The sequence below is a fragment of the Hylobates moloch genome, unplaced genomic scaffold (genome assembly GCF_009828535.3).
Source record: "Hylobates moloch isolate HMO894 unplaced genomic scaffold, HMol_V3 SCAFFOLD_12, whole genome shotgun sequence".
NCBI lineage: Eukaryota > Metazoa > Chordata > Mammalia > Primates > Hylobatidae > Hylobates > Hylobates moloch.
The window spans coordinates 33,566,398-33,579,066 of NW_026652287.1; the positions used below are offsets into that span (position 1 = coordinate 33,566,398).

The 12,669-nt window shown below is 40.2% G+C and overlaps 1 pseudogene; it reads right to left on the reverse strand.

Annotated features, from left to right (window-relative positions):
• Positions 1 to 11,663: 11,663 nt before the first annotated feature.
• Positions 11,664 to 12,172, reverse strand: LOC116478085 (large ribosomal subunit protein eL21-like; annotated as a pseudogene).
• Between the last annotated feature and the right edge of the window lie 497 nt (positions 12,173 to 12,669).

Consider the following 12,669-nt stretch of genomic DNA (forward strand, 5'->3'; position numbering starts at 1 on the left):
TTATCAGTGATAGACTGAATAAAGAAAATGTGGTACATATACACCATGGGATACTATGCAGCCATAGAAAGGAATGAGATCATGTCCATTGCAGTGACGTGGATGGAGCTGGAAGCCATTATCCTCAGGAAACTAACACAGGAACAGAAAACCAAACACCACATGTTCTCACTTAACAGTGGAAGCTGACCAATGAGAACACATCTACCCAGGGAGGGGAGCAACACACACTGGGGCCTGCCGATGGGGCTGGGAATGGCAGGGAAGTGGAGCATCAGGAAAAATAGCTAATGCATTTTTGCCTTAATACCTACGTGATGGGTTGGTAGGTGCAGCAAACCACCATGGCACGCGTTTTCCTATGTAACAAATTTGCAAATTGTGTACATGTACCCAAAACTTAAAGTGAGACAAAACCAATGTCCACGCCTTTGCAGTTTGATTGAACGTATAGAGGAGAAAAATCCTGTAAGTATGCTGAACATGAAAGGACCTGTACGCAGTAGTGTGTCTTCAGGCTTTACCAAATTATTCCTACTTGAGAAAAACTTGGAATTGTAATCAATGTGGCACAAATTTCAACCAGTTTTTTCAACAGACTACACATCTTTGAAATCATACTAGGGATAACCAAATCTGCTTCTCCAAGATTGGCCTGGAATATTACTACAGAATAACTACCAGACAACATTTGTTAAAACTCAGGACAGTATGTATTTTAAAGGAGCAAGTGCATGTGTGAAAATGGCTCATTCAGTTTATAAAATATTACATTAAATTTGAGGTTTCTTTTTTTTTCTTTTGTGACAGTCTTGCTCTGTTCCCCATGCTGTAGTGCAGTGGCACCAATTCACCTCACTGCAACTTCTACATCCTGGTTTCAAGCAATTTGTGCCTCAGCCTCCCAAGTAGCTGGGATTACAGTCATGCCACCATGCCCGGATAATTTTTATATTTTTTTGTAGAGATGGGGTTTTACCATGTTTGCCAGGCTGATCTCAAGCTCCTGGCCTCAAGTGATTTGCCGCCTTGGCCTCACACATTGCTGAGATTACAGGCATGAGCCACCACACCCGGCCAATGGGACGTTCCTTAAAACAGCTACTAGACTATGACCTTTATCCTAAGGTTTGAAGTCTATCATCTTCCTTACATATCCTTCACTGTGGTATCTGGGAATGAATCAACAAGATGAGAGGGCCTCCTTCATTCAGTGTGGTTCCTTCATTTCCATGTTCCCTGAAGATTAAGGTCACTGAATTTTAAAATTCAGTATTCTGTGAGTTACACAACATGGAGTAACTGGGAGAATAAGTTTATGATGTAAGTCGTGCTTGTGTTCAAGGTGTCCATTAACACGTAGAGTGCCACTTTGGGTTGTAGGAAATAATTGCACAACCAACTAACTGAAATACCAGTGAGGACATTGATGGAATATTAAGTGTATTCATGGGAGGCAAGTGATAGGTTACTAGGGATGGATTGTGTGGGAGAAATAATGCAGAGGAAATGATGGTCATCTCCACTGAATGACAGCTGTTATATAGCAAAGATAAATGTAAAATTAGTCTTATTCTTGGAAGTGGAAGACAGCAGTTATCAGAGGACAATTTAATCAAAAGAATCGAAATAGCATGTTCACAAACCAGATTCACATTGAAGCATTTACTCTATATTTTACTGCTGTTACATTCAAAATGTATCAGAAGTCTCATGGTTCAATTAATAAAATGTTACTCATTTTCGTAACTCAGTGATGTTCCTTTCACCAACACAGATTTATCCCACCTTAGTAAAGAACTTCCTAACAGACACTGCATTACACTCTGCTGGTTAAAATAATGTGCGACAATTGTTTTCTATGGCAAAATCAAACAACATAGATTTTTGCCCATACCATAGCCCCCCTTTAGCCCACAAGATGCCTTCCAGGTGTCCTCTAGTGGATACCTGAAAGTGGATGGTACTGAACCCTAAATACATAGTTTCAGTCAAGTTTTGAGGTGTGACAGCAAAGCTAGTACTGATTATTTTTATTCATACTTGTACAGAAGATTTATGATAAATCTTAGCATCTTCATCTATATTTTTTCTTATTAAATCAATAACCTTTCACTTTTTAACTTAAAGGAGGCGCTTTACAGCTTTCTTGCTTTCTCTTTTTTTTTTTTTTTTTTAAGGGGGCTTTGCTATGTCACCCAGTCTGAGTGCAGCGGTTATTCACAGGTAAGATCTTAGCACACTGCAGCCTCAAAAAGTGGCCCTCCCGCCTCAGCCTCCAGACTACCTGAGACTACAGGTACATGCTATTTTGTCTAGCTTACAGCTTCTCTGAGATATCCAAGTTGCAAGCCTCACTACTTTCGTGCTTTGGGGCCATAATTAAGTAGATACTTGAACACAAACACCACAATATTCTAACAATACTAACTGAGATGACTACTAGGTGACTGAGAGATGGGTAGGTTATTCTGTGTGGCTACACTGTATAAAGGGATGATTTATGTCCTGGGCAGAACAAAGTGAGATTTCATCACATTAGTGACAACAGTGCACAGTTTAAAATTTCTGAGTTATTTATTTTGGGAATATTCCATTTAATGTTTTTGGACCACAGTTGCCATTGGTAATTGAAATCATGGAATGTGAAACTGCAGATAATGTGGGATGACTGTACCAATGTGTTAGGGGGAGGGAGCCAGCTGGTTGTGAGATGTAAGTTTGTGATTCTGAGATAGCAGCTTTGCAAAAAACTGCAATTTGTCAATTCACCAATATTGATAATGTGCAAGCTTGGTTAGCTAAGAATATTCCGAAAACCTTTGTTCCCACTGCCAATTCCTGGGGACAGTTATGAGTTCCTAATGACGTCACCACAAAGACATTTTGGAGTGTTTGGTAAAGGCTGTTTCTTTTCAGTGATTGCTGGAGGCAGACGGAATCAAATAAAAATAGGACATTGTGGGCTCCCAAGGCTGAGGTGGAGCTGGAGGATGCCGGCCAGACTGTGGAGCAGCGATCTTCCTTGTGCACATGCCTGAAGTCCACGTTGGTGTTTGAGGAAGTGGGGATATAGCATTTACTGAAAAATTTATGCTTAAGAAGTAAAAAATGGCAGTCTTCCTAGATAATTTTCATTGGCCAGAATGTGAATGTATTGACTGGAGTGAGAGAAGAAATGTTGTGGCATCTGTTGTGACAGGTATATTGTTTTTTACAGGCTGGTGGATACTGATGCAGCTGTGGTGTATTGTAGGCCAGAACAGTTGAACCATGCCTTTCACACATGTGGTGTATTTCCCACATTGGCTTTCTTCATGCTAAATGCTGTATCCAATGCTCAGGTGAGAGGTGATAGCTATGAAAGCGGTTGTTTAGGAAGAACAGGTCCTTGAGTTTGGCTTTTCGTTGGTTTCATGTTGATGTTTGGGGTACTTACTGCTTCCATGTGGATTCTTTTTGGTGCATATGTTACCCAACCACTCTGATCTACAAATTTGGAAGAACTGAAGAGCTATGGACCTGAGATCACTTCTTAAATCACATTTTCCTTGTGTTATATTCTGTTTGTAGATAAGTTTTTATCTTAGTACACATTGCCAAATGGAGTAGCTTGTACATTAAATGTTTTCTTTCTTTACATTTTTATGTTGTGTTATTTTGTCTTTGTTGTTGTTGTTGTTGTTGTTTTTGAGACAGAGTTTTGTTCTTGTTGCCCAGACTGGAGTGCAATGGTGTGATCTCGGCTCACCATAACCTCTGCCTCCTGGGTTCAAGCAATTCTCCTGCCTCAGCCTCCCAAGTGGCTGGGATTACAGGCATGCACCACCACACCCGGCTAATTTTGTAGTTTTAGTAGAGACGGGGTTTCTCCATGTTGGTCAGACTGGTCTCAAACTCCCAACCTCAGATGATCCGCTCGCCTTGGCCTCCCAAAGTGCTGGGATTACAGGCATGAGCCACCACACCCGGCCCATGTTGTGTGTTTTTAAAGTTTTATGAAATTTCTGTTCTTCATTTTTCACTGTATAGACTGTTAATATGTATATAATACAAGACTATATGGATTGGATAATGAGTATCTGCTTTTTATTCCTGATATTTAGAACTTGATCCGTTCCCTGAGCCAGGGTTATATCATCATGTCATTTTAGAAGTAACCACTCTCTCTCTGGCCGGGCGCAGTGGCTCACACCTGTAATCCCAGCATTTTGGGAGGCCGAGGTAGGTGGATCACCTGAGGTCAAGTTTGAGACCAGCCTGGCCAATATGGTGAGACCACGTCTTTACTAAAAATACAAAAATTAGCCGGGCATGGTGTCGGGTGCCTGTAATCCCAGCTACTTGGGAGGCTGAGGCAGGAGAATCGTTTGAACCCTGTAGGTGGAGGTTGTAGTGAGCCAATATTGCGCCACTGCACTCTAACCTGGGTGACAGAGTGAAATTCCATCCCCCCCCCAAAAAAAAGTAACAACTCTCTCTCAGTATCTCTAATTTCTGAAGATGTGCAAAAAATACAGCTTCATATAGCTGGAATGAGCACTGAGCCATAAAAGGTATTTCAGCAAGTTGTAATTTATTTTGGCCTAAATATGAGGTTTTGTAAAGGAAAAATGTTTGTTCTTATGTATGAAGAAGTGTACATTTATATAATGATTTTTTAAATGCCCAAAGGACTAGTTTGAAAACCTCTTCCAAGAATTCCTCTAATATGACCTTATGTGAAAAGGGATAATACATGATCAAATAAACTCAGTTTTTTTTATGGTTACTGTAAAAAGACTGTGTAAGGTAGCTTAGCACCATGCTTCTCATAAAAGCAGCTTAAATCATCCACTGGGGTTATCTTTTGACAACCTGCCATTATCTGGTGTTACACAATTCAATAGCAAGCAAGTTTGAGACAATTGCAGTTTAAAAGCCTGAACCATATAACAAAAAGTGGAATAATTAAAGATAAGGCACTTCTTCTCAAAGGGAATTATCACCTAGTGAAAAATTACGCATTTCATCTACTCAGTTACTGCAAGCAAGTCTCTCTGCTCTAGCTCTCAAGCTTTGGGTGAATGTCCCTGCAAAATATATCTTCAACTTGGAAGTTCATACTCCAGTCAAAAACTCCTTTTACTGAGTTTGCAGTACTGTATTTGCATGTGTGTATTTCTCTGGACCTTTATTGCTACTTTTGCTTTCCTTTGTTACACAGATTTTGTGTTGCATTTTTTTCTCCAGAGGGGTGATATAGAGCCTTGGTTATATGAATAAGACCAGTGGTAGTGTCCACAGCTCAAATGCCAGCTCATTTGGCATCACTCCTCTCCTCTCTCTGAAAGGATTTATTGTGTGCAGAGTATGAAGCAGTTGTGGAGCTCTGTGCCTTTGTCAAGATACCATCTTGTTTGGTGACTTCTTTCTTTGTTGTTTTTCCTTGAAAATGTCTATTATGCTTCTAGCAAATTGTAAGACTATTTGTTTCCACCCTCATAACCTATCGCAATAAATATTATTTCTCACATTTTAATATTGTTAAGTTTGTTGGAGAAAACAAACCATAAAAATTCATTTGCTGTTCAGTTTTCAATTAAAAAAAAGAAATAGAACATTGTTAATTTCTGAGACTTGATGGACAGTAATATGGAAAATCTTTTCTTTTGCTTATTTGTGCATCTGCATCGGTGAAATTTCTTCTCATGTTTTTTTGTTTTGTTTTGTTTTGTTTTTGAGACGGAGTCTCGCTCTGTCGCCCAGGCTGGAATGCAGTGGCTCAATCTCGCCTCACTGCAAGCTCTGCCTCCCAGGTTCACGCCATTCTCCTGCCTCAGCCTCTCCGAGTAGCTGGGACTACAGGCGCCCGCCACCACGCCCGGCTAATTTTTTTGTATTTTTAGTAGAGACGGGGTTTCACCATGGTCTCGATCTCCTGACCTTGTGATCCACCGCCTCGGCCTCCCAAAGTGCTGGGATTACAAGCGTGAGCCACCGCGCCCGGCCCTCTTCTCATGTTTTTAGCCTATTTTCTAATTCAGTTTTTTTCTATGATATACTTTACTTTGTAGCGCAATTTTTGGTTCCCAGCAAAATTTAGTAGAAGGTACAGAGATTTCTCATATAGCTCCTTCCCCCACATACGCATAGCCTTCCCCATTGTCAACATCCTCCTCCAAAGTGGTAGATTATCACCCAACATCCCTAGTTTATAGTTGGCTCACACTTGTACATTGTGTGAGTTTGGACAACTGTAAAATGGCACATATTCACATATTATTGTAACATACAGAGTACTTTGACTACCCTAATAATCCTCTTTGCTCAATCTAAATTTGTGTATTTCTTTCACTTCTGTCACTTGTTGCTTCACATTTTGCAGCTGTTTTTTAGTGCATACACACTGATGGTTCTGAAATCATCTTTGTAAGTTGACATTTTTATCATGTAATTTCCCTGTTTTTCCCTGTTATTTTTATTTTCTCTGAAGATTACTTCTTTTGTTTCAGTCAATTTCACAAGTTTATTTTGCCAAAGTTAAGGATGCTTGCCTGTGACACAGCCTCAAGAGGTTCTGGCCACATATACCCAAGGTGGTCGGGGCGCAGCTTGGTTTTATACACTTTTAGGAGATATCAATTAATATGTAAGATGCACGTTGGTTTGGTTTGGAAAGGCAGGACAAGTCCAAGCAGGGAGGGTGCTTCCAGGTCATAGGTAGATAAAAGACAAAGGTTGCATTCTTTTGAGTTTCTGGTAAGCATTTTCAAAGGAAGCAATCATATGCATTTATCTCAGTGAGCAGAGGCATGATTTGAATAGAAGGGGAAGCATGTTTGCCATAAGCAGTTCCCAGCTTGACTTTTCCCTTTGGCTTAGTGAGTTTTAGGTGCCAAGATTTATTTTCCTTTCACATTTCCCCTTTTCTCCTTTAAAAATCTTTGGGAGAGGCTGGGCGCGGTGGCTTGCGCCTGTAATGTCAGCACTTTGGGAGGCCTAGGCAGGCGGATCATGAGGTCAGAGATCGAGACCATCTTGGCCAACATGGTGAAACCCCACCTCTACTAAAAATACAAAAATTAGCCAGGCGTGGTGGCACATGCCTGTAGTCCCAGCTACTCAGGAGGCTGAGGCAGGAGAATCACTTGAACTCGGGAGGCAGAAGTTGCAGTGAGCCCAGATCGCGTCACTGCATTCCAGCCTGGGGACAGAGTGAGACTCTGTCTCAAAAAAAAAAAAAAAAAAAAAAGTCAGGTTTCATCTGATCTTTCATGGCTAAGACAGTTTGTTTTCAGGCTGGCAAGTCCTATGTTATTTGGAAAGCTCATTTTTAGCAGTTTGTAAAGTGTCGTGTCCTATGAAGAGAAAATAGCAGGAGGAAGGGAGAAAAAGAACAATCCTGGAAAATAGATACAGGCCATATTACTCTGAAGTCTACATCAGTAGACAGGTATGAAAGTGGCTTATGTATGTGAAAAGGTTGCCGTTATTTTCTTCTGAAGTTTAAGTTGTCTAGCTTCAGTTATCAGGGCTTCAAGAAAATACAGTTTAGTTTTCACTGATTTCAAATTAGAAAATTTGGGGGGAAAAAGAAAGAAGAAAAAATTGAAAACATTATTTCAGAGACATGTAGCTAGAAAAAATTAGAATTCAGTCCAAACTGTAGAAAATCATAAAAATTGAAAAACATTAGGCAAGACTAGAATCTAACAACAGGTGTACCATAGTTTTTGAAACATAATTTTTCTCCAGTTTCCGATTTTTACTAAAGTCAAATCATGGAAGGACTGATTTACTTTATTATACTTGGCCGGATTATATGCATAAAGTGCAGCAAGTGTACTTATTTTTCTTACAGGCTTTTAAAATTGGCTTTGATGGAACTTTGTTCGATAGAAGGAATCTCAGATAAGACTTTTAAAAAGCAGAGCCCAGCCATGGCTTTGTAGCACCAAATATCAATGAGTTGGCTAAATTCCTCCCTCTTGAGGTCCCAAGATAACTTGGGGCTCCTGGGTCTGTCGGAAAGTGGCATTCTTTACTTGCTACAGGTCAGGAACCTTGTACAGGGACTGTTCACAAGGTATGAGGCCAGTTTTCCCGAGAGGGTTTCATTGGCTGTGTAAGTGAAGTTAGATTAGCATGCCATTCCAGTCAAAGCCTTGGTAAAATTACCAGTTTCTCTGATGGTTCCCTGTTGCCAAAAAACAAAAAACCAGAACAAACTCATTGCACTTATGCAAATAACTATATTGCCATAAGAATACTCAGGGCTGGGAGCGGTGGCTCAAGCGTGTAATCCCAGCACTTTGGGAGGCCGAAGTGGGCGGATCATGAGGTCAGGAGATCAAGACCATCCTGGCTAACATGGTGAAACCTCCTTTCTACTAAAAATACAAAAAAGTTATCCAGGCATGGTGGCAGGCACCTGTAGTCTCAGCTACTCGGGAGGCTGAGGCAGGAGAATGGCATGAACCTGGGAGGCGGAACTTGCAGTGAGCTAAGATCACACCACTGCACTCCAGCCTGGGCGACAGAGCGAGACTCTATCTCAAAAAAAAAAAAAAAAAAGAATACTCAGAAATAGTTTCCAAATTCTGGAGAAAGCAGGTAGAGAGAAACAAATATGTTCCAAATTTTGTTCACAGCAGTATACTTTCCTCAACTGTTAAATGCTGTCGGCCGGGCACAGTGGCTCGTACCTATAATCCCAGCATTTTGGGAGGCCAAGGCAGGCGGATCACCTTAGGTCAGGAGTTCGTATCAGCCTGGCCAACATGGTGAAACCCCGTCTCTACAAAAACACATAAATTAGCTGGTCATGATGGTGGGTGCCTGTAATCCCAGCTACTTGGGAGGCTAAGTCAGGAGAATCACTTGAACCTGGGAGGCAGGGGCTGCAGTGAACTCAGATCATGCCGTTGCATCCAGCCTGGGCAACTGTCTCAAAAAAAAAAAAAAAATGCTGTCAATAGCTCAAAACAAAACTTTCCTTGATTCTGCAAAACAAAACAAAGGATCAAAAGAAAAAATCAGAAAGATTAGTCTCCTATTAGTTCAGTCCATGCAGTAAATGTGTGTTGTGTTTGATATTCATGAACATTTTAGTTCTCCATGAAAGTTTTGAAAGTTCTTTCCTCTATTCCTCTATTCTAATGTCACATTTTCCAAAGTTATCAGAAACTTGCATTCCAGAGCACCTATCAAAGTCCTATAGCTGATTATAAACCAACTTTTGAAGAGGATCCAAACAAGACAACAATTGCCTGTGGCAACAAAATGTCTCAGGACAGCTGTTATTAAAACCACAATTGACTATAATGGAAATTTTGTTACTTCTGTGACATACAACCATTTTACATAACAATCAGTAATTATCCTTTTTTGATACAGAGTTTTGCTCTTGTTGCCCAGGCTGGAGTGCAGTGGCACGATCTCGGCTCACCACAACCTCTCCTCTGGGGTTCAAGTGATTCTCCTGCCTCAGCCTTCTGAGTAGCTGGGACTACAGGCATGCGCCACTACGCCTGGCTAATTTTGTATTTTTAGTAGAGACGGGGTTTCTCCATGTTTGGTCAGGCTGGTCTTGAACTCCTGACCTCAGTTGATCCGCCTGCCTCAGCCTCGTTGGGATTACAGGTTTGAGCCACCATGCCCAGCCAACAATTATAATTATTAATAACATGTGGCTGGGCACGGTCACATCTGTAATTGCAGCACTTTGTGAGGCCAAGGTGGGTTGAAGTCAGGAGTTCAAGACCAGCCTGACCAACATGGTGAAACTGCATCTCTACTAAAAATACAAACATTAACCAGGTGTGATGGTGCACACCTATAGTCTCACGTACTTGAGAGGCTAATGCAGGGGAATTGCTTGAACCCAGGATGCAGAGGTTGCAGTGAGCCAAGATGGTGCCACTGCACTCCAGCCTGGGTGACAGAGTGAGATTCCATCTCAAAAAATAAAATACTAACATATAGTAAGTCATATCAGAATTATAAGAGTTTTCCATAATGTTGGAATACATGCCAATTTCATATTTATACAAGTACAGCCCAACGAAAGCCAAACACCATTTTGTATTTGACAATGCTTCCTGTGTGATTTTTATACCAAATAAGCCAAATATGTGTCTTCTGGATTTCAGGGGACCCAAGTTAAATGAGGACCCAAGTTAAAATGTGACTTTGGAAAGCTTGTCTAATATAAAAAGTTTGAAACACTTGATATCATAAAATAGGATCACAGGTCATTATAAAATAAGTTATTCATTTAACCAAAGTGGTATCTCAAAGATTTCAAAAAAAGGTGGCAACCTTTATTTTTTGAGAGAGAAGACTTAATTTCCCAAACAATATTCCCTAGTAAGAATGGCACAAGGCCAATTAAATTGGTTTTTCAATATTTTATAAACAAACTATAAAATTTTAATCATCTTGACTGTAAGTATAATTTCCATGAGCCTTTTTATACACTATATAATCTTTATTAAATAGTGGGCTAGGCTGGGCACAGTGGCTCATGCCTGTAATCCCAGCACTTTGGGATGCCGAGGCGGGTGAATCACCTGAGGTCAGGAGTTTGAGACCAGCCTGACCAATGTGGTAAATCCCCATCTCTGCTAAAAATACAAAATTAGCTGGGCATGGTGGCACATGTCTGTTACCCCAGCTACTTGGGAGGCTGAGGCAGGAGAATCACTTGAACCTGCGAGGTGGAGGTTGCAGTGAGCCCAGATCGCACTATTGCACTCCAACCTGGGCAACAGAGTGAGACTGCATCTCAAGAATAAAAAAAAGTGGGCTAATGCTCCAAGACAACCTTGTTAATCTCACGCAGGGGCTCGTATGCTGATCTTGCAACAATTTGCCTTTGAAATTGATAGTTAATTTCTAGAGAAACCAAACTTACTTCAGCTCTAAAAATTGACCCTGACAATCTTACATGTCCACTTCTTTCATTATAACCACTGGTACTTGAGGAGTTGAATAGTTTTAATTTCTTGCCCTGTGTTTCACAAACACAGTTTATTTTGATTAGGAACTTCTACTGGTCTGAAGATGAAGCTTGAACTGCTGTCAGTGTTTAAGATTTAGCAAGACTTGGTGTCCTTTTTAGACCCAGGAGTCAAAGCCCTTTAACTGAATGGAACAGGGACTTTAAAAGCATATACAGAAAGTTATATGGATATAATAAACAATTAAAATTTTTGAATTTAAATTTCCTTGTAACCAAACCAAAGTTAGTAATACTGGCATAGGAATTACTTTGATAAAGTGTGAGATCTGTTTAGTAGGCCAGTTTTCCAAAGGCAAAAGAAAAGCCCTTCTACAGTGTGACTGCTGTTCCCTATGGGAGATATTATGTTTGGAAAGAAACATTTCCTTTAGACCTTAAAAATAAAACATTTTTTAGTGTCAGGCCACAACAGTTAGAACCCAAAGAAAAAAAGGTTACAGGAGCTGAAAATTAGGTGAAAAAGTTATGATTTCAGGCCTTTTAAAAGGGGAGAGAAAGCTGAAAGCAGTGCGATTCCATAAAACTTGAACTTTACATTGAATAAATTATGTTTCATAATTAATTTAGAGTAAAGCACCACTTAAGAAAATGTTGTAGTTTGAACTAATTCTTTTTTTTTTTTTTTTTTTTTTTTACAGCCCAGAGGTCCTTTTTTTTTTTTTTTTTAACACCTATTATGCCATGAATTCATAGGGAATAGGTTCCAGCAGCTCAGGCTCCTTCCCATTGGTTCTCACAAAGTGTGCTTCTCTGAGTGGAGCAGGCTGGCGCTTTAGTTGAACCCAGGTACCTTTCTCTTTGGCTTCTTTTCTGATCATTTTCCTTCATGCGTTTCAGGAAGCTATCTTGGCTCTTAGAGTGCTTAATGTGCTCAATACGCACATTAATTCTCTTGGCAAGAATCTTGCCCTTAACTTGTTTGTTTACAACAATGCCAACAGCATGCTGGGTAACATTGTAGACTCTTCCAGTTTTGCCATGGTAACACTTGTGGGGCATTCCTTTTTGAACAGTACCCATTCCCTTGATGTCTACAATATCACCTTTCTTATAGATTCGCATATACGTGGCCAAAGGAACAACTCCATGTTTTCTAAAAGGCCTACAGAACATATATCGGGTGCCTCTCCTCTTTCCCTTTGTGTTCATCATTTTGGTGAATTACTGGAAGATGGCGGTTCCGGCCGAAAGCTGAACCAATTCTTTAGTGTATAAGTGGTGTTTTTAAAAATCAAAACCCAATCTCTAGAAAGACCATTATAACTTCCCTTTAATTATAGTGAATTTGATCACATAAAACTTTTTTTCATAAATCTTCTTATGACTTACACAGACCATTCATGACATGTGTGGGATTTCTTGTTTTTCCTGAACATCCATCTTTCTTATACAATCAGTCATTTTATTCCAGGACAAAATTTCTGATACAAGATTCTTTCTCATATAGAATTATTTTTCTTTAAGCTTTCCTACCAAAAATATTTATGTATTTATTTTTGAGACAGAGTCTGCCTCTGTGGCTCAGGCTGGAGTGCAATAGCTGAATCTTAGCTCACTGCAACCTCCATCTCCTGGGCTCAAGTGATTCTCCTGCCTCAGCCTCCAGAGTAGCTGGGATTACAGATGCACACTGCCATGCCTGGCTAATTTCTGTATTTTTAGTA